Here is a 20548-nt window from a genome sequence, read left to right on the forward strand (position 1 = left end):
GACCACTTTGTTTTGACATGATAATCCCCTGGCTTTATGGGCTGGGGGGGGTGTTAGAAGGTGCTGGAGTGGAGAGGATACTTCGGCTCCTTCTGCTTATAGAGGCTGTGGAACAGGGACCGCACTGAAAGAACTGAATTACAGGTCCCAGCATCCTCCAGACAAATTTGGCTTGACTAGTGGTTATGCCCAGTACGGGGAGCATTTCCTTGAGATGTCGCCTCCGTCTGAATGGTCATCCAGAGCATTTTTGGAGGTCTTCCTTTAGCTTTAGTGTTTTAACCCCTCCCCACAGCTCCCAGACCAGTCACTCATGGCTCCATCCTGTGCCCAACCCCGGCTGTGCAGTGCCTGCCCCAGCCCTACCTCCTTTCCCTCCCCCTCCCCCTTGTCCCACAACAGACTTACCAGCCCGGCGCTGCTCTCCAAGCTGACTGGCTGCATATTGGATTCGGATCAGTACCAGCTGATGCGACTCCTTAAAAATCAGCCATCGGTATCGGCTCCCAAAATTTCTGTTGGTGTATGCCTAATGCACAGTGATGTGCTGCAAGCAAAGCCAGGGAAAGGTCACATCTGCTGAAACTACTTTCTGCTGGTGATGGAGCACAGGAAGGCATCGGCAGACATCTTTATGCCGTGGAAGCATCCTCAGTGTATTGAGTGGAGATAGCTATTGTCTGTGTGTCTATCTCCAGCAGAAAGCACCCTCAGTGGATGCTTCACATCCGGAGGTTGAGGAGAGGGGCAGGAAAAAAAATCAGAGTTATCAAATACTTGTCTAAAAAACAAAGCTTTAAATAATGTGCTTTGATGGCTTTCGGTGAAGTCATGGCAACAGGGCGCTCTCAGCAACATCAGCAGTTGCTCTGCGTGGAAACTAAGCCAAGAAAATCTCAAGCAAGTGAATCCTTTTGTGTCCTGGCAAAGGGAGCCGTGCAGGTGAGTTCTCCCAAGACGGCTTATCCTTGGAGAGTTGGATATGATGCTTGTCCCAAAGGCATGCATGGAAACCTTGATGGCTCAGGCCAAGATTTTCAACCTAATCTTAGATTCCCAAATCCATATTTCGGCACCTGTTTGGCTGTTTCAAAAGCACGGTGCACCCAACACCTCCCGTGGAGGGCAAGGAGAGGGTGAGGTGCTCAGCACTGTTCAGATCAAGCAGGATTTCGGAGCCTAGTTTGAAGCCGCTTATGGTTGAAGTCTCCACCTCGGTGAAGGCTGCGAGTTGAATCTTCCAGCTCTCACGAGGTGACGCTCTTAAAATGTCTTAAGGGGAAGACCGAAAAAAGTCATCAGGCACCGACAGACACGTATGTGGGCACCCTTGTACTTGTGACTAAATCCCTTGACAAGTCTGCCCCTTAAATGACTTCACATCTCATTTGGGAGCTGGGCTTCTTTGTACCGAAGCATGTTTCAACCATTAAACTTGCAGTCCTAGTACTACTTGAAGTTGCAGCTTGTGGAAACTCATGAAAACATGGCTTTGGTCCTAGTCCAGCTTGAACAATCCCTGTCTGCGCCGGCGCCCGGCGTGCTTTATTTAGCCGTGAGTTAGTTGTGGACAACATGGTGACTGTATCGGTAAGCGTGGGTGTCGTGCTGCATAACAGCTCGTCTCCAGCTCTTGGATATTAGGGCCTGTTTGTACTGATAACCGCGCTGGTTGGATTGGTTCCCAAACGTCGATGCACATTTTGCAAACCCTGAAATTTGGGCTTAATTGGAGATGTTTTCTTGGTGCGTGTTTTCCAGCCAGGCCTCCTGGGGGGATGAATGTTTTATTCTTCCGTGGCTCAGCTCTGCGGATAGTTTTAGACAATGTCTTCAGCTATGTATAACAAAAATATCTGATGGTGGGTGCATAAACGGTTGAGCTGCTTGGTATATGCTGCCAGAGCAGAGGCCACTTTGACAGGGTTCCCCCCCCCCCAAGACACTACTGGCATTTCAGACTAATTGGTAACCGGATCACTAATTAACATCAACACCGATCAGATGAGCTTTGGGCCTCTCCCGTTGCTTTCTGCATCCAGGTGAAACTTGTGTCTGAAGCTTCAACTTAGCTAGGGAGGCTGAACAAGAGCCGGTCCTTGAGCGCTGAGCTTTTGGAGGGATAGGGCCTGAACCTTATTGCTAGTAAAGTCTCATTTTCAGATCATCCCATCAATTTTGTGCATGGAAATAAAGCAGCACTTCCTGGCTGGGATCGCACTGCAGAGAGCGTCGTTATTTTAGGACTCGTTGCGCAAAAGTGCAGCCCTTTCAATTCCTACCCGCAGCTGTGCTTCTAAAACTGCAGCATCGTGGGTCGTAATCCCATGGGCCGAGCGCGCTGCGGAGCCCATCTCCCACCTCGGCCACGTCTTCGGGTGAGTGGAGAGAGGGAGCTCGTGCCACGGGCAGGGCTGACTGCGTTTTGCAGGGGTTGGCAAGCAGCATCCTGCCTTCTCCCTTCTTCCTGGGCTCTTCCAAGCCTGTAATAGCTCCAGATTTATATTAGAGCCAGGAGCACCAGAAGCTGGCAGAGGGATGTCTGTGGTGTATAGAAATGGGTGCTATAAAGAAAAGCCTTCAGAGCAGCTGGGAGGGGAACAGTTGCCTCGGCTGTCTGGTGTTGGGGTGCGGAGAAGCCCCCCAGGTCCCCAGTTCTGGGCTGCATGGGCAGGCACCCATCTACAAGGACTCCTCCTCCCTCCCTTCTGCACATCTGGGCTTGGGACAGTCCTGTGCTCCAAGCACCATTTTCCTGTCCCCTTGGCTTGATGATGTGGGGGACCGTGATCTGAAGGACCAGATCCACGGTGGCTGTCTAGTCACGCCGACTCCGACGTAGGCCCTTCCACTAAGCAACGGGGACCCCCACGATGCTACGCTCCTAAGCACCTTTGCACCTGACCGAAATCCCTGCCTGTCTGGGGAAGAGACGGGCGTTAGGCGGTGGCGTGTCTCTGTGAGGTCCTCCCGTGGCCGCCACGTTGCAGGTTGAGGTCCGTCTCGTGGTGTTGAGGCGGCTGTGCCGTCACGCGCGGGAGCTGGAGCAGCGTGGGAGGGAAAGCCCAGCTCCCCGCTGTCAAGACGGCTCCAGCCCACGACGTCTGTTGTGTCTGAGAGCTCGGAGAAGTCTCTCGCGCTCTTCCTCGAGTTGAGCTCTCTGCCGGGGACTGGCGCGGTAACGAGAGCATCTCCCATCTGCTCCTCACGTGGCAAAGCGCTTTCGGTGAGAGTCTCTCTCTTTTTTTTTTATATTTTAAAATTTTTTTGTATTGTGGGTTTAGCCAGCGGTAACCATGGCAATTAGACTTATCACACAGCACTTTTTTTCCGAGTCAGTTTGAAATGCTGACAATTAAACAGATACAGTATGCTTTAGAGATCCATCAGTCTCTTTGTTGTCTTGACAACCGGAGTATATTTAGAAATGTAACAAGTACATGGAGTTCAATTGCACTTTTGCTAAAACATAGTTTTTGTAGCTGGAGAATTGAATCTGTTGTTTATGGAGCCGGGCGCTGTTTGGGCTGGGCGGCAAAAATCCTCCCCGTCTCCGTGCGTGGCTTGTTGGTGGGGGGGAGGTTGGGTTTAGTCTAAAGGGGACCATCTGGTTTTGTCTGCTACAGGAACCCTTTGGGGGCTGGGAGGCAGCCGGCTGTCTTCCATGGGGCAATGGCTGGGGGGCAGGATTTGGGGTCTGCAGGCCTGCGTTCCAGGCCTGGCTCTGCCACTGGCTGGCTGGCTGGACTTGGGCATGTCACTTTGCTTCTGCACTGCTCTCTTTGGCTACTGAGACACCTGTCCCAAATGGCTTGGTGTGCAGGGTGATTCCAGCTGAGGCTCTAGGATCTTATGCTCTCTCCTTCCTGGGGGTCTGTTTTGTATTTGCAAGCTTAGGGAGATGGCTATTCTAGAGTGATTTTTTTTTTTGCATGGTTTCATGGCTCCAGTTAATTGTTCACATCACAAACCTCATTACTTCCCTTCCTTCTACAATCCCTGTTTTTTTTGCAAGAGGACATGTTTTCGCACTGGCTAGCTATCTCCTTCACCCTAGGCAGACACGTTTTTTTGGGTAGATGGGATATCTTTTAGTAGACCAACTAAATAGTTGGAAAATAATGTTCTTTGCAAGCTTTTGGGCATAAATACCCTTCTTCAGGCAGAGGGAGAGTCTCCTTTACCCTCATGCTTTCACTTGGATCCAGCAGACTTTTCTTCCTGAATAATAAATGGGGTTAGGCCTCCCAGGCTGAAAGGAAGAGTTAATATCTTCTGTTTCCAACAAGCACGCCCAGCTCAGGCTGCCTGTGCCAGGTTACAGGTGTCTCTGCCTTCCTCCTGTTTGCAGCCAGAAAGCTGAACGTCCAGTTGCATATCCACGCCTGGTTATTTGTGGCACGTTAACATGTTAAATAAGGGTCTAAAACCACTGAGATTGGTTTTTAAAATGTCCCTAACCAAAACCCAGAGATGTTGATGAAGCTTGGAGCATTTTTGCCAATTTGGCAGAGATCGTAGCTTTTTATGGACGATTGTGAACAGAAGGCGAGCTGAGATGTCAACATTTTGGGGTGTTAGTTCATCCAAATCAGCATCTGCTTGGTGTAAGTGAAGCCCAGGCAGTGCGTCGACACGGGTCCTGACTCCTCTGGAATTCAAGCATTTGATTTAGTTCGTTGCAGAGAAAAAGGCAGCACAGAAGAGTATGAAGCTAAACTGGGTCTGGAGCTTTCTTTTAGGTCCCTCTCTGTCTCTCCCCCTCTGTTAAAACACGAACGCAGCGGTTCTCAACCTTTTTCGAGTTAAGACTCCCCTTGAAAAATCCCAGCTTTTGGTTTTCACTCTTTTATTTATTTATTTTTGAGTACAGAAACATGCTAGAGCCATTCTTCTGTGGCAGAGAAGCCCGCGGCAGGGCAGGATGTATTTAATGCTGTGGATCCCTATTTGAAACCTCTGGGTTTCTCTCTGGATCGTGTTTGCAGGGGGCCTTCTTGTAACCCTGGCTGAGAATCACTGCACTAAAAAGTAGGTGCTTTCAATGAAGACTCATACTTAAGAGGCAGCTTTTCTTTGACGGGCTGAGTCTGTCCGACTGCATCTAGCTTGCAATCGGGCCGCAGCGGTTTTCTGCTCGGATCCCCTGACTGCTCGGGGTTAAACTGCAGATCTGACGCTTTCTCCAAAAATGGCCGCGAGCATCCCCTTTTCTCCAAAAACGGCCGCAAGCAGCCCAGCCCTTGGGAGACACGGCCCACAGCTCGCTAGCCCCGCTGCGTGTGGTACGAATGATTCACCGTGCATTCATTTCTGGTCACATAAGGGGTATTAGTTGAGAGCTGTTGTGATGCATATGTAAGCATGAGCTATTTGAAGTCTCTGCTGTGAATGCTACATCAAACAGCAAGCAGAAAATGTATCGGACACAGAAAAGTCCTGGATTCGTTTCCCCTTTAAATTAAAAGAAAAAAGAGAAAGAAAGCAGGGAGGGAAAGTAAGCATGTGTTGCCTCCTCTGTAGCCGGGACACCTGTCTGTTACTCGATCTGGGTGTGTAACACATTAACAGTGTTAATGCACATTTTTCTCCCATGACAGCGGTGCTGGGGATCTCCAGCCTGGGGTAGGCAGGTACTGCGGGAGGTTTTTCTTTGCATGTTAGGATGCAGCCCCACGACTCTCGATGTCTCCACACTCCTCCCTCTTCCCCAGCCTGTTGTGTGCTGCACTCTTTACCGTGCCAGTCTGGATCCTCTTCTGGCCACACACAGGCCAATGTTACAGTGATTTTTTTTTTGCAGATAAAGTGTTCAGATATTTGCAAGATGAAATGCCAACAGTATGATGCTGGCTTCAGGGGGATTTTGCATCACATCTGGAGACATGAAAGGCTGCAAGGAAGCCTGCATCGACCCCCGCCCCCCCCGGTGAAAATGTTCCAATAGAGACGGATTAAATCTTTGGGTGGACTCCATCTATACACCCATCAAAACACTGGGAAATGTTCCCACTATGGGAGGGCTTGGGGCTGGGGGTGGTGAGTTTACAGAATGGACCTAACCTTTCACCAGAACAAAATTGCCAGGTGCTGATACCTTCTCCAAGAAAAAAGGCCAAAGCAAATTTGCAAATGCCATGTAAAGCCACCGTTGTGGTTCAGCTGGTGCATCTAAACCCTCCGGTGCAGAACCAGTTTATTTAACTAGTCCTGAACCTTGGGTGCCTGTTTAGCAGCTTGCATGGGAAGACTTGGATCTCTGCTCTACTTCTTGTTGGCATTCACGTGGCAAAACCGGACTGTCTCGGAAGGGGACCTCGGGCTAAACCAGGCGCACTCAACTCGTGGCCCGGGGGCCAGCTCTGGCCTGTGTAGCTCCCTATGGATCGGAAAATTGGATGGCGGGTTGCCTGCTGCCAAATTTCTGGACCCATGGGGAGGTAGCATGACCTAGTGCAGGGCATCAGGGTCCGATCCTGGCTCGCGGGACCTGTTTCTGGTATACAGGGGCTGGCTGAGGCTGCACGGGACCCAAAGGTTGAGCTCCGCTGAGCTAAACAGCCAGCAAACAGTTTTCTTGTCCTATTCCGCATTTTTCCCCCATGCCTGGAGATGGGGCCCAGTTCAGCAAGAGAAGGCAGGTTGAGTGCAAGGGGCAGACATCCTTCCAGAAGTTGGAAAGGGTTTCATTGCCCAGGGCCATTAAGCTAGCAGCTTTCTCCTTCTCTCCACTGATTTAAAACAAACTGCTTCTCTCCCAGATAAACAGCTGCTTGCTCCAGCACCAGTTCAGGTTGAATCTGTCTTGGAGGGGGAAAAACCACAGCAGGATCCGAAAGGGAGCAGCCAGATACCCTGGCTTGCAGGAAGTGGGGATGGTGTCTCTGGGGTGGTTAGAGAAAGCCTGCTGGCTTACTCACTCATTGAGAGAGCAATGCAGCCTTCCTGAATTACTGATTGCTGTTCTGGCATGCAAAATGGTGATGCTGGTCTCTCTTTTCACCCACAGCCCCCCATCAGACGCTCCTGTGCATCCAGCTGCCTGCGCCGGGAGAGAGCTGCCTTGTTCGAAGGTGAGAGGAGGATGGGGTCTCCCTGCCGTCCTCGACGGCTGATCTCAGCAGGTTGGACAGCGACCCCCCGGTCGCTGCGCGTGCGTTGCCTGACCTCGTGTCTGCAAAGTTGTTGTCACTTGCTCGCGTGAGTGTGCAGCAGTAAAAAGGGCATGAGGGCATCAGTACAATAAAGGTGCAAGGTCATTTGACCGTTAGGGTCTTTGGTTGCATTGCACTGATGGAAGGTGTTTAGCAAAGACCCGTAGCTCAGCCGGAGGGACAGTTTGGGACCATCAGTCTTCTTGAGGCCGGCTCTTACATTACCCTTCACTTTCCACCCCCCAAAATAAAATAATTAAATACATGCTGTTGAGGGTAGAAGCTCTAAAGAAGGAAGCAGTACCAGGGCGAGGTCCATCCTCCAGCCTTGACCGATCGTGACAGCATCCCAGGAGGCAGCATCGATGTTGGAGAGGCCACGTGGTGCGGTAATTGGTGTATGAAAGCTGGGAGAAGCCACTAAAAATCCTGAACGAGGGGATACAGGTCTAGAGCCAGCTGGTGTAGAGCCGAAAAGGGGAAGAGCAGTCTGATGAAATGAGCTCAGGCTCACCAATGCTTGTGCATCCCTCATGTAGTTGTCTATAAGGAGTCTGGCCTTGGATGCTGAGTATCCAAGAGCGGTTTTCCTCCAAGGCGGAGCGGGGGACATACACAGGGGTATAAGTGTGAATGCAGGGAGTCCTGTACGTGGTGGTCTCTGGGCCCGGCTGTGACATGGGCTTGCTTTCCCTTTCTTTTTGGAGCATCGGCGCATGTGCGGCTGCTGCTGGAGACGGGGCGCAAGGGTGAGGCACCTCCGGAGGCCACGTATCCAGCTTGGAGCATATGAGACTTTGCTTTGCCAAGCTTTGCTTCCTGCAGCAGTAGCGGGCGGCTGGCTCTGGTGTGGCACACAGGACCGTGTCAGGGAGTCGGGGGAGCAGCCAAGGGACGCGACTTCCTTCCTCCCTCCCTGCCACGGGTGCTGAGCACATGCGTCCTGCTCTGCTGTGCGCCCTTGCCTTTCTTTTCCCTTTGGCTCATGAATTCTAGCAAGCGGGAGATGGGTTTTCAGCCTCCTGTTTACTGCAAACAGTTGGGAACATTAATAATTGGCAAAATAGGAAGACAGACAAGGGATTAATAAACAGAGGACGGGAGATTAATAACAACGCAGAGGAATTTGGTTCAAGGCTTGTTCTTCCCAGTTGCTGGGTTACTGAAGATTAATGGGCACCGCGCTCGTTCGCTTTGCTCTGTCCATGCCAGGGTTCCCCGGCCAGGGCCCATCAATGCTCCAAATTAAACAGCTGTCAACAGTGCAGCCGTTTTTCAGATGATATTTGCTCTCATTTATTTATTTTTTTAATACAATGGGGTTGTCCCTTCTTTCCCATTGGGACCCGCGGACCAAGCGCCACAGCCGTCCCCTGCCCTCTCTTCCATGCTGTTGCTCTCAGGGGTCGGGGACGACTTGGGCAGTCTTTGGCTTTCCATGAAAAAAACCTCGGGATCCTCCTCTGTAGCGCTGCGAGGCCTCGGGCCAGGACTGTCGTTCAGAGAACAGCTAATTGTCCGTTTCTCCATGCCCGATAGCAAGAGAACGATTTCCCCTCTCTCGACCATTTGCTCAGCTTTGTTTCTATGGAAATTCGGGCTCCAATCTCTTGCATCCACCTCGTAATGAGGCTTCACATCAGATTAAATCATTGCAAGGGAATCTAAGTTTGCTGAGAGCGAACCCGGCCAGATTTGCTTGGGACGACGGGGCGCTGGGCCGTGTTACGGGAGGCTTGTGTACTGCGTGTGTATGTGCCGGCGTGCGTCTTCTAGGAGTAGCGGAGGATACCAAACAAGATAGACAAAATATTAAAATTGCAAATTCAAGCTCTCAGATGCCACACAATATCAGGAATTAGGTGGCCTCTTCTGTCTGCTCCTGCACTATGATCACCTGCAAGAAAGTGGTCCTGTGCTCCTTCTCGCCATGCCTGCAGGATCGCCTATGGCAGTGGGGGCCAGCCTTTCCGGCAGTTGAGTGCCCCTCCGGTCCCCTTCCCTTGCCACATCTCCTGCTCTGCTTTCTGCTCCCGGTCCCACCTTCCACTGTGCTGCCTGCCCGCTCCCGTGTCTGCTGCATGCCGCACGCAGAGGCTGCCACCTGTGACACTTGTGCCTCCGATTGGCCACTACTGGTGTACACAAGCAGGTGTGCAAGGGTTTTGGTGGTGGCCGTGTTGGTCTAAGGACATAGGCAGGCAAGCTTCTTGGGGTAGATGTGATACCCGTTATTAGACCAACTGAGTAGTTGCAAAAAAAGTTCTTTGCAAGCTTTTGGACACAAGCCCTCTTCTTTAGGCAGGGGGGAGTCTCTGCTGTTGTGTGATCTCCAAGGAGCCAACAGGTGTGCGCATTTGTGTCCCCCGTTGGTATGGTGTTTGCCTTTTTCTTTCCGCTGACCTTTTCCGGGCTCATTCAGTATGCTCCTGCTTGACATGCTGTCCTGCTTGTCCTCATGTCTTGCTTTTCCTACGCACACGTGTGCGTATGCACACGCACACACCCGCATGCACCTATTGGCCACAGACCGGTTTCCTAGAAGGTCCTTACAACTGTGGGAGGACGGGAGGGCGATGGGAATCCTGCCTCGTGCTCTTTGTCCGGAGATCAGCTCCCGTCCTAACCTCGAACCCAGGTCCGTGGGGGTGGGGGTGGGTTCAAGTATGAGTGGGCACTGGCTCGATGCATAGCAGCGGGGTCTCGCACGCTACCTGTCTGAGCTAGTCAAGCCCTCGGTGATCAATTCAGGCTCTCTGCAGGGAAGACCAGAATCACCATATCAAAGCGTCTGATGCCGCTCAGAGCTTGAGGTGTCGTCGTCCTCCCAACCAGTGACCCTTTTTTTTGCCTGTATTTCAGTATTGCAGAGTCTGCCCGTACGTCCTGAGCTACCCCACGATGCATGCAGCATCCTTTCATGTCCTGCAACATGCTGATGGTCCCTAGGGATTGCCAGTCTCCATGATTTCCTCCATGAAAGGGAAGGGAAAGCAGTGCAAAAAAATTAAAAAAGCAAAACCCCGCAGCTGAGTGGTTATTGTTGTTGCCTTCCAGCCGGCTCTTGCAAAAGACGTAAGGATCAATCGCTCACAACTAACAAAATGTTTTTGTTTCCCTTTGTAAAAGCATATGGGAGCTCCAGGAAAAGCATATGGGCGTTTTTAGGAAAACATATTGGAGAATGGACAAATTATAGCGGTGCCAATATGCTTTCGATGTCTGGCTAGACCACTACTACTACACTTGCTGGCATACAAATCCTTCTACAAGATTTCCTGAGGTAGCATATGATGAGTGGTGTGTAACGGCTCGTGGGGAAGCACAGACGCTTGCATCCAACCCATGCTCAATTACATCGTGATCCACGCTGTGCGCGCGTGACTGCCGCCACCCCACCCTGTGTCGTCTGCACCGTGGCTGGTGGCATCCGGAGACTGCGCTTTTGGGGGGAGAGCCGGTCCGGCAAATGCATCGTGCCCAGAGTTTAGTTGCACGGTAACCTTCGCTCTCTGGGTCTAGGTGCTGCATTCATCCCCATGGGATCTGAGCGTCTTGCGGATGTTCGGTGGCGCGCTCAGCCCCTGATTCTCTGCTGCTTTCTCGTGAACGGGCAAACTAAACTAGCCAAAAAAGTGCATTGGTTTGGGGGAGATATCATGCACTTGTACGGATGCTGGACACGGTTCTAGGTCCCTCCTCCTTGAAGAGCAAAGCAGGGCACCAGAATAGACAGAGGATGAAGGACAAATATACTCGAAGGTATTAAGTGGACTTGACTGTTGGCTGTGCTGTGGCGGCTCGCTGCCGCCGGCAAGGGTGCCGATGCCCTGAACCGTGGGATGTCCTCACAGAGCATAGCCTGCGTCCTCGGCTCTTCTGCATGTTGGCTTGAAAGGGGGTTGCACACCTTTCTCAAGAGGATCTGGTCCCTGCTGTGTGAGCGGGTCCCTGGGCATTGCCTGTGTCTGCGTTGCAGCAGCTGCTGGACCTGAAACCCAGTGCGCCCGGTGCTGTACATGCCCGGAGCTGGAGGTGGCTCCTGCCCTGCAGAGGAGAGCAAGCCAGCGTTATTGCTCTCACTTATGAACAGGGAAGCACTGAGGTCCCCTGAGATTAAGGGACTCATTGGAGTCTCATTCCTGGCAGAGACAGGAATTGAAGTGGCTCTTCCTAGGCCTAGATCCTCGCTTTCCCAGTCCGAATCCTTCTCCGTGGCCTCCAGATTTCTGGCAACTTGTCAGGCATTCGTTTTTGCATGATTCCCTTTAACGGCTCCCTTATCGTTGCAAAGGTCCTTGAGACCATTCCTTGTTTTATTTCGCGAGTGATGCCTTCAGAGCTGTCTGCACCGCTGTTCTGAACAGGGCTCAGAAAGAAAGGGGCTATTTTGAGAAATAACAGGCCTGTTCTGGAGAAGCCTCCTTCACGCCTTGTTTCGACTGTCTCGCATGGAAAAGAGAGAAATCCGGCAACTCCGAAATGTTACAGAGCTCAAAAAGATCCGCTCCGCTCCTTGTCACAATATTGAATACAACGTGCTATTTACGGTAATGAATCAAAATGTCAGCTTTAAAAATGTGACGTGTCAGAACGCTCCTACTTTGCAGAAAACTTTGATATGACAGTTTGTTAATCATATGACTATTACATCAAAGGTGTTGCACGGCACTTTGGCTCGACAGGGCTTTATCTTCATTATTCTTCCCTCCCCGTTTGCATCCCGAACACCCGGTACAGTTTGATGGAGGGTGCTCTGAGCAAGGGCTGCGGACATCCCAGCGGTGGGTGCGTTTGTTCTTGCAACGTATGCATGGACTGGTTGCATTTGTGGCTGAGCTTAGGCTGGGCATGCTTGGCCTGTGTTAATTGAAAGCAGACTGCAAGTGCGGGCCCTGCTCCTGCTGCAGCTGCGATAGCACCTGGTGCAAAACGAGTGCAGACCCGGGGCGCTTCTTCCCTCTTGGTACTGGTGCAAACTACCCAGGGAGGTATGTGTGAGGAAAATCAACTCACGCTGTTTCACATGAGTGGGTGTTGCGGTATATTAAAGCTCCCCGGCCTGGTGCCATCAGCAGCCAAGGGGATTTGGAGACCTTTAACCTCAGGGCTCTATTTTGAAGTCAGCTGTGGTCTGTATTGGGACGAAATGAGTGCAATTGTAAAAAAAAAAGAGCTATGGAAAGGCAACTTGCCAGGAGAGGGAATGGATGTGGACCTGGGGATTTGGCATGTGAGGCTTTTCTCCCCGGACGTCCCATTTCCTCTGAAGACGGACCCTAAATGGATTTAGGCACCTGCCTTCCTTGTGATTCTGGGCCAGTCTGTTGAACCACTCTCATGCCTCAGTTTGCTTATCTGTAAAATAGGGATAATTAATCCTACTCAACTGATCTGTCTTACAAATGCTAATTTGGGTTTAGCAGTCGTCTTCATAGTCCTGTCACCATTGCAGGTTGTTAGCCAGTATCATATCCACGCCAGCAATAGTGACTACCTTTTAGTACACAGCATTTGCAGTGAGTCTGATCTTCCCCAGGAAGCCATACAGAAGTGGGTGTTAAAGATTTAGCTCATAATGTGACCCAGGGATGGATGGGAATAGGGGGGTGCTATGCAGGGTTGAGGCTAGAAGGAAGGCTTGTGTAGCCCCTACCTTGTCTACCCCCAGCACGCATGCTACGTTCTTAGATGTCCTCCCAATTCCTACTATTCAGTTGTAATAGGGGCACAGTGGTGGCATAGACATGATGCACCTTTTTTGAGTAGCCTAGGCTAAATGACACTAAGATGTGGGGGGACGTGGGCATGCTAGAAGGGAGGAATAGGCTGACAAATGCAAGGTGCTGCACCCAGGGAGGAAGAACCGGCACCATACCTAGAGGCTGGGGACTCCCTTCTCGGCAACATAGAGGCAGAAAAGGCTCTGGGGGTCGTCACTGATGCCAAGATGAACATGGGCCGGCAGTGTGGGGACGTGGTCAGGAAGGCCGACCACACCTTGTCCTGCATCCACAGATGCATCTTGAGCAGGGCCAGGGGGGTGATCCTCCCCCTCTGTGCCACACTGGTCAGGCTGCAGCTGGAGGACTGCGTCCAGTTCTGGGCACCGCACTTCAGGAGGGACGTCGACAGCATGGAGAGGGGCCAGAGGAGGCCACTCGTATGGTCGGGGGCAGCAGGGCAGGCCCTACGAGGAGAGGCGACGGGACCTGAACCTGTTCAGCCTCCACAAGAGAAGGCTGAGGGGGATCTTGTGGCCTGTTACAGACTAGTCGGGGGGGACCAGCGGGCATTGGGGGAGCCCCTGTTCCCCCGAGCACTGCCAGGAGTGACCGGGAATAGCGGTCACAAGCTGGCAGAGGGGAGATTCAGACTCGACATCAGGAGGCACGACTTCACGGTCAGGGCAGCTAGGGTCTGGGGCCAACTTCCAAGCAAAGTGGTGCTGGCCCCTACCCTGGGGGTGTTTAAGAGGAGGCTGGATGAACACCTTGCTGGGGTCGTTCAACCCCAGTACGCTTTCCTGCCATGGCAGGGGGTCGGACTTGATGATCTGCTCAGGTCCCTTCCGACCCGATCAACTATGAAACTATGAAATGTAGGGTAAAACAATAACTTTTATTTTATTCCACCCCATCTTCCCCTTCTTGCAGCGACTATTTTCATGTGCATAATGGAGTTAAACAAGTCATTGTTTTCCCTGGTGTTTAGGTTCAGTGGTAACTCCTTCTCTCCCAGCCCCGAGGAAGGGCACTTTGTGCCCAGAAGCTAATATTTCTCCCAACTATAGCATTGGTGCAGTAAAAGATATCACCAGACCGGCCTTGCTGCTTATTTAAACACAGGCACTGTTTTGCACTGACTTCATGCTCTAGCTCTGAACTGCCCGACAGAGTTTGTTCAGGGTAGAAGGAACCCCAAATGGAGTAAATCCTACGCCCAGGGCCCCGAAGAGACAATGCATCCCATGGGGATGGTGTGGGAACGTGAACGGGACCCAAGTCTGAGTGCATCTTTCAGCTCCTCCCCTAGGTCTGTGCATTACTACAGCAGAAAGTCTCTTCTGTTTCAGTAAGTGGCTTGTGTATGAGGAGTCTGGCCTCTGCTCAGGAAGGCATTTAACCACATACCAAAATGCTTTCCTGAACTGAGGCCCAAGTCTGTGTTCGAAGCACAGCAAGGCCAGGACGGAAGTGACTGCGTTGGGGCTTGTCCACGTGAGGAAGGTGCAGCTCTTGCTACAGCATCTCGTGTGGAACGAGCATCCCCAAGTGCTGGCAGCAGAGGCACAAATAACAGGAGGAGAGGACACAAGGCAATGGGGAAGGCTGTATTTTTAGCTGAGGGATGAGGCTGGGGAGGCCCTTTTAGATGGTAGAAGTCGGTGTCAGAGGAGAGAAGCTCATGGCTATTTCTTCAGCAGAGAGCTTGCATGCTAGAGCAGAGCCTGGTGCCAGATAAGGATGGCAAGAGGAAGGGGCTTAAAAGTGGAGGGCAGTTTGCAGCTGTGAAGTGCAATGAGGTGGCAGCAGACAGGAAAGAGGAGATTGTCCTCTTTGGCATGTGGGCAGTGGCATTCTGCGAACATGGGCTCACAAGCTGGGCATGCATGCTTGGGTTCATAACCTGGGCATGCATACATGGGCTCACAAGCTGGGCATGCATGCGTGGGCTCACAAGCTGGGCACGTATGCATGGGTTCATAACCTTGGCATGCATACATGGGCTCACAAGCTGGGCATGCATGCTTGGGTTCATAACCTTGGCATGCATGCATGGACTCATAACCTTGGCACATATGCATGGGCTCACAAGCTGGGCACATATGCATGGGCTCACAAGCTGGGCATGTATGCATGGGCTCACAAGCTGGGCATGTATGCATGGGTTCATAACCTGGGCATGCATGCGTGGGCTCACAAGCTGGGCACGCATGCGTGGGCTCATAACCTGGACACATATGCATGGGCTCACAAGCTGGGCATGCATGCATGGGCTCACAAGCTGGGCATGTATGCATGGGCTCACAAGCTGGGCATGTATGCATGGGTTCATAACCTGGGCATGCATGCGTGGGCTCACAAGCTGGGCACGCATGCGTGGGCTCATAACCTGGACACATATGCATGGGCTCACAAGCTGGGCATGCATGCATGGGCTCATAACCTGGGCACGTATGCATGGGCTCACAAGCTGGGCATGTATGCATGGGTTCATAACCTGGGCATGCATGCGTGGGCTCACAAGCTGGGCACGCATGCGTGGGCTCACAAGCTGGGCATGCATGTGTGGGCCCACAAGCTGGGCATGCATGCGTGGGTTCATAACCTGGGCATGCATACATGGGCACACAACCTGGGCATGCGTGCCTGGGGCTAAAAGAAATGCATTGGCCAGCAGAGAAGGGTTGAAGGCCTGGAGGAGAATATCGGCAGCCAAGGTGGAGCCGATAGCAGTGTGGCAGAGCTGCTCGGAGAGGCTTGGCTGTCTGGCTGATAAACAGCTCCTGGCACCGGATAACAGGCTGCAGACACCAACTTCTTGTGGCACCGGTGGAGAATTTGCTTGTGGCAACTGGCAGGCTTGAATTCTAATAAGTCAGTCTTGAAAAAATATTGTTGTCAACTTCATTAAGCCGGCGCTGCTGCTCGCCGCATTACTCATTCCGCAGAGGAAAATTGATTATTATTCAATTTTCGTTTTGGACAAGCCACGTTTCAATTGTTAGCACGCTGATTTTTCTTTTATTATCGTTATTGCAATGCATGGAAAAGGAGCTCTAACAGATGTACGGTTAGCAGGGCATGAAATTAAAAATGGTTGTGCGCGAGGAAAAGGTTGTTTACTACCAGACTGCTCGTTTGAGAATTAAGCAATAGGAGGATTTTGCCCCTTCCCCTCCTGCCTGAGTTTTGGAAGAAAGGGGACAACCTTTGACCATTGGATTTGTAAAGAGCATTGGTCGTTTGCTTCGGAGGTCGGTTTTTATACGTGGGAGCCCTTTGGCATCTCAGTTCGGTTGTATCAGGGCAGCTCGACTAGCACCTTGATAGGGCTGGATGAGAATGTCCATTGTTTTAATCCTCTGTGCCAAAAAAAATAGCTTGTTGACTCGATTATTTTGTTTTTCCTATGTCATTTCCTGTCCAGGAAACCTACTTGATCTAGAACCGCTGCTGCGGTGACTGCAGTTTGGTGTCTGTCTCTGTTTGCCTTGAGCCGACGTCTCCCGCGATGCCCTACAGCTAAGGATTTCTCTTGCTGAGACATTACGGTGGAAGGGGACGGTCCTCCGTGGGGATGTAGAGGCTAGATGGGAGCACACGCAAGGTGCTTCCATGAAGCAGTGCAGAATAGAAATGTTTTGGGGATGAGGCAGGACCCTTTTTTTCCCCCTGAAAAATCCCAGATTTTCCTTTAAAAAATGCTACCGCTCTCCCCATTAAATCAGTGGGAGAAACCCATCTATTCCCTGAGCACCTAGCCATTGACTTCATTGCATGGGAGCTGCTGTTTTCAGATCCGGGCACCAATTTCTGAAAATGAAAAGATGGATCCTAAAACCCCCCCACTATTTTCCTGCCTCCAAAGTGCCATTGAAGTTAGGCTCTGTTGGTTTTTTCCTGGCCCGATGTTTTGAGCTGCAAACTTTTCAGGCTCAGTTCATTTTAGTCTCTCCTAAAGAAGCCAAATGCAGGGCATGAGGGAAGTCGGCGTCTTTGAGACGGCTCGGATGCAAAGCTCAGACCCTTGCTTGTAGGACGGAGGCTTTAGGCAGCAGCAGGGCTTAGGATGAGCACAAATAGGAGATGCCAAACAAAACGGATTCATCCTGTGCTCTGGGAACAATTGAGACTGAAAATTGCTTCCAGGCTGGCTTCATTTCCCCCTGGAGGGTAATCAGTCTGTGTAATCCTCTGCCCCGGGAAAACCTGTCGGAGTCTGTGACCGAGAGCTGGGGAGCAAAGGCTCGACAGGTACACGGACGGGGACCTGGTCTTTCAGAGCAGGGCTGGTTCGCTATTCGGTTTCGTGTCCAGCAAAAGAGGGACCTATTTCCCAATGATACAATCAGTATAAAAAAGTTATCTTTTTGGGATAAATGCTGATCCATTGTGACTCGCGCCATTGAGCCAATCTCCAAAGCATGGAGTCTCTGACAAGGGGGTGCGTCAGGATGCTGATGTTATTGGGGTCCTTTCTCTGGAGGGTGCTGCTCACAGGTTCACAGCGTGCGTGTCGTTGGTGCACAGGAGTCCCACGCCGGGCTCTGCCTCCGACTTGGCCGTGCGAGCTCGCACAAGTCATGTCACTTCCCACATCGCTGTCTCCCGTCATCTGGAAAATGGGATAATCTTTAGGCTACTGTCAGGACTTGGTACTAATGGGCCTTAATTAATGCTTTTAAATGGCATCTCTCGTTGCCGCCTCTGTGCACTATTTCATTTCTTACCGCAGAGGGGAGGGATGTGTTTGAATTGCCAGTCCAGGCTTTTATAGAGGTGAGAAGCCAAGTGGATTCCTCCTTTTCCACTAGCACCCTGGGGCTGGAGGAGCGTGGGCATCTCGGGTGGGAAAGGTTAGCTTTGCTTGACCAACTCCAGTTGTGTGTCTCGGCCCGGTGCGTGCATGCACTCATGCATCTTTGGGCGGACAGGCCCCGAGAAGAGAAGCAACCGGTGGGACCAGGCCAGATGAACATTGCAGAAATATTGAACGGAGCAAAGCCATCGAGATTGTCCATATGAATTCCTTAGAGAAATGGCTTTGAATTCCCCAAGCAGCCACAGGGCATAAAACCAAAGTGCCATCATTTAGAGATGCTAAATATCTCCTTGCGCGGGAGATCGGCTGGGCGCCTGACCTGTTCGTTCCCTATTAGGAGGTAGCTTTAATGTTTGCTTGATTTTCTCGCGAGCCGTTGTCTCCCAATAAATATCACGTGTCTCGGTCAGCTGAGATGGCCTTTTTTTGCTTGCCCCATTTTTTTCCTCTCCAGTTTCACCTGGAATTTGCATGTAGGTTGATTGCATTTTAGATGCGTTTTGGCCCTGCCAACTTTGTCCCTCCCCCCCGCATTGAGCTCAGCCTCTTGATTGCAACCTCTTGGTGCAACTTGCTTTTGCATTTCAGAGAAATTTGGGCCTTGCAGCTGGGTCCCCAAATTCCAGTCCTGTGCTTCAGCCAAAAGACCCTTCTTCTTGCTGGCAAAAGCACTGCCCCCTTCCCCTTTCTGGTTTTATATCCTCCTAGCAGGGAGGAGATTTGCAAAGAATCGTTACCCGGCTTCCGTGGAACGCAAAGAATTTATTACTTTACGGAAAGGTTGTTCACGGGCGCAAAGCAGAGTTAGGCACCCAGCCCTCAGGAGCTGGGCACTGAACTCTGCTTTGTGCGGTTGCAAATCTCCCCTTTATTGTATCTGTAAGCGCTGCCTAAAGTGGGGATGTATTGCCGCACGGCCCACGCACCACGTCTGGGCTGCAGTATATGGGGGTTAGCGAAGCTTTGCAAAGTTGTCACAGATATCAGCCCAGTCGTTTAGAGGAACAAAAACAGCCCAGCAGCCAGTGAGAAAAATGGCACGTGCTTTCAGGAAGCCTGATAGACTTTGCAGCTCGAGGCTTTTTTAGCTTTGCCAAGGCTCGACTGTCACTCCAGGGTTTAGGGTTTGAAAGTGTTTTACTGTTTGACATCTGCCAGCGCTGCCCTTCTGCTTACGGCCTGCCCATTTTGTATTGGCGGCTCTTTGAATGCGCAGCCCAAGAAACCATAGGGAGAAAGGGCTTGAGGGTGTAGACTGTTTGCTTTTAGTCTGGGCTGGAGAAGAGAGAAGGCTGGTGGTATGGGACACCTACTCATGTCAGATGGGGAGAGGGAGGGGGAGTTTTTGGCTAGTTTTCTTGCATAAACTACTGTCCAAGCACATTAAATCGTAGAGAAATGGGGCTGGAAGGGACCTCCGGAGGTCATCTGGTCCCTAAACCATCCTATACTCATCCATAATAAGCCCTTAGTAAAACCGGAGTCAACCTGACACAGCGCAAGACTCGGCACCCACAGTGCTTCAGCATAGGGACTGGTTAGTGTACAGTGCAACCACTGTGCTTGCTTGCATTTGATTTTGGGCTGTTTTTGCTTGCATTTTGGTTTCGTTTCTGACTTGTTTCTGTTCCTGGAGAAAGAGCGTGGAGCATTGAGCCCAAATCCGCCGTCTTTACCTTGCTGGTTAAATCCAAGTTCGATAATCCCACCCCAGCGACTAGTCTTTCCCTACAGTTTCCCCATCCAGGCTCCATTTTTGTGTGCGTCTTTGTTGGCTGTTTAATAAACCCCTTGCGCGGTGTGTAAAGGAATGGATTTAGTGGATGATGTTTCCCCTGCTTCAGATGCTCAGGGTCCCAGCAGTGTAGCTATCAAAGAGAAGTGCCCTCATACTAGCCCTATTAGCCCCACTATTGACCTGGGACCATCACAAAGCGCTGATGGGAGAAGAGGGGAAACTCAGGTCCAGAGAGGAGAGAGACCTGCACAAGGTCACCCACAAGGTCATTGGCAGAGTCAGGAATGAGGATCCCTAAGTATCCAGCAGGTGGGGCTGCCCCTCTGCTGCAGCCCAGGCCCCTGTTCTCAAGCCAAGAGTAATTTTTAATTGAATTATTATTACTTTGGTCCCTCTTGGAGCAAGGGGTTAGATGTGACCTCCTGAGGTCCCTTCCCACCCTCATTTTCTGTGATTCTGTGATTTTTAAAGAAAATTAAAAATGTTTTGTGGATTTACACAGTGGTGGCTGACCCTTCTAGAAGATGCCCACCCCCAGAACAGGTCCAACCTGAGCCAGAAGGGGAGAGATGGGGTATTCATTAATGAACTGCCCTGGGATTGGGGAGATTGGGGTTATTTCCTACCTCCCTGCAGGACAGTGGGTTTGATAGCTTAATCTCACTGGGCACGTCTACATGTTCATTAATGCACTTTAGTTAATGCACATTAAATCTAGTGCCTCCATTATGAAGTACTTGGAAAAAAGGGGCATACAAAAAACTAGAACTCTTGGTTCCAAAATGATACCTTTTATTAAACCAGCTGGGAAATTGCAAAAAAAATTGTCCTTTTCTGCAAGCTTTCGGGATCAAAGTCCCTTCATCAGGCTGTGGGAAAAGTATAGATGGTACAAGATGGTAAAAAAGAGGCATTAGCTTACTTTAATGCACATTAGCTAAAGACCACATTTTTGTGCTGCTTTAATGCACATTAAAATAGGCTAATGCACATTAAAGCGCATGTGTCGATGTGCCCAGTGTGCCTTGGTTTCTCATCCAGCTGAATGGGGTTCCTCGCACTTGTTTACACGGGTGGACTATTGTGGGGTGGCCTTAGGTGTAGGTTT

At 51.1% G+C, this 20548-nt stretch overlaps 1 protein-coding gene across 7 annotated transcripts in view; it reads left to right on the forward strand.

The window, feature by feature from the left end:
- LPP (LIM domain containing preferred translocation partner in lipoma) overlaps positions 1 to 20548 on the forward strand; it is a 423011-nt gene that overhangs the window by 122267 nt on the left and 280196 nt on the right. For 6 of the 7 annotated variants that reach the window (XM_090050830.1, XM_090050829.1, XM_090050835.1 and 3 more), the window contains one exon: positions 7010 to 7073. The exons of the other annotated variant lie outside the window; for it this stretch is intronic. The gene's annotated coding sequence lies outside the window, so the exon portion shown is untranslated. The remainder of the gene's footprint in view (positions 1 to 7009; positions 7074 to 20548) is intronic. 7 annotated transcript variants of the gene reach the window in all.

This window comes from Crocodylus siamensis, chromosome 6, assembly GCF_052110815.1.
Source record: "Crocodylus siamensis isolate JL-2025a chromosome 6, ASM5211081v1, whole genome shotgun sequence".
Taxonomy (NCBI): Eukaryota; Metazoa; Chordata; order Crocodylia; family Crocodylidae; genus Crocodylus; species Crocodylus siamensis.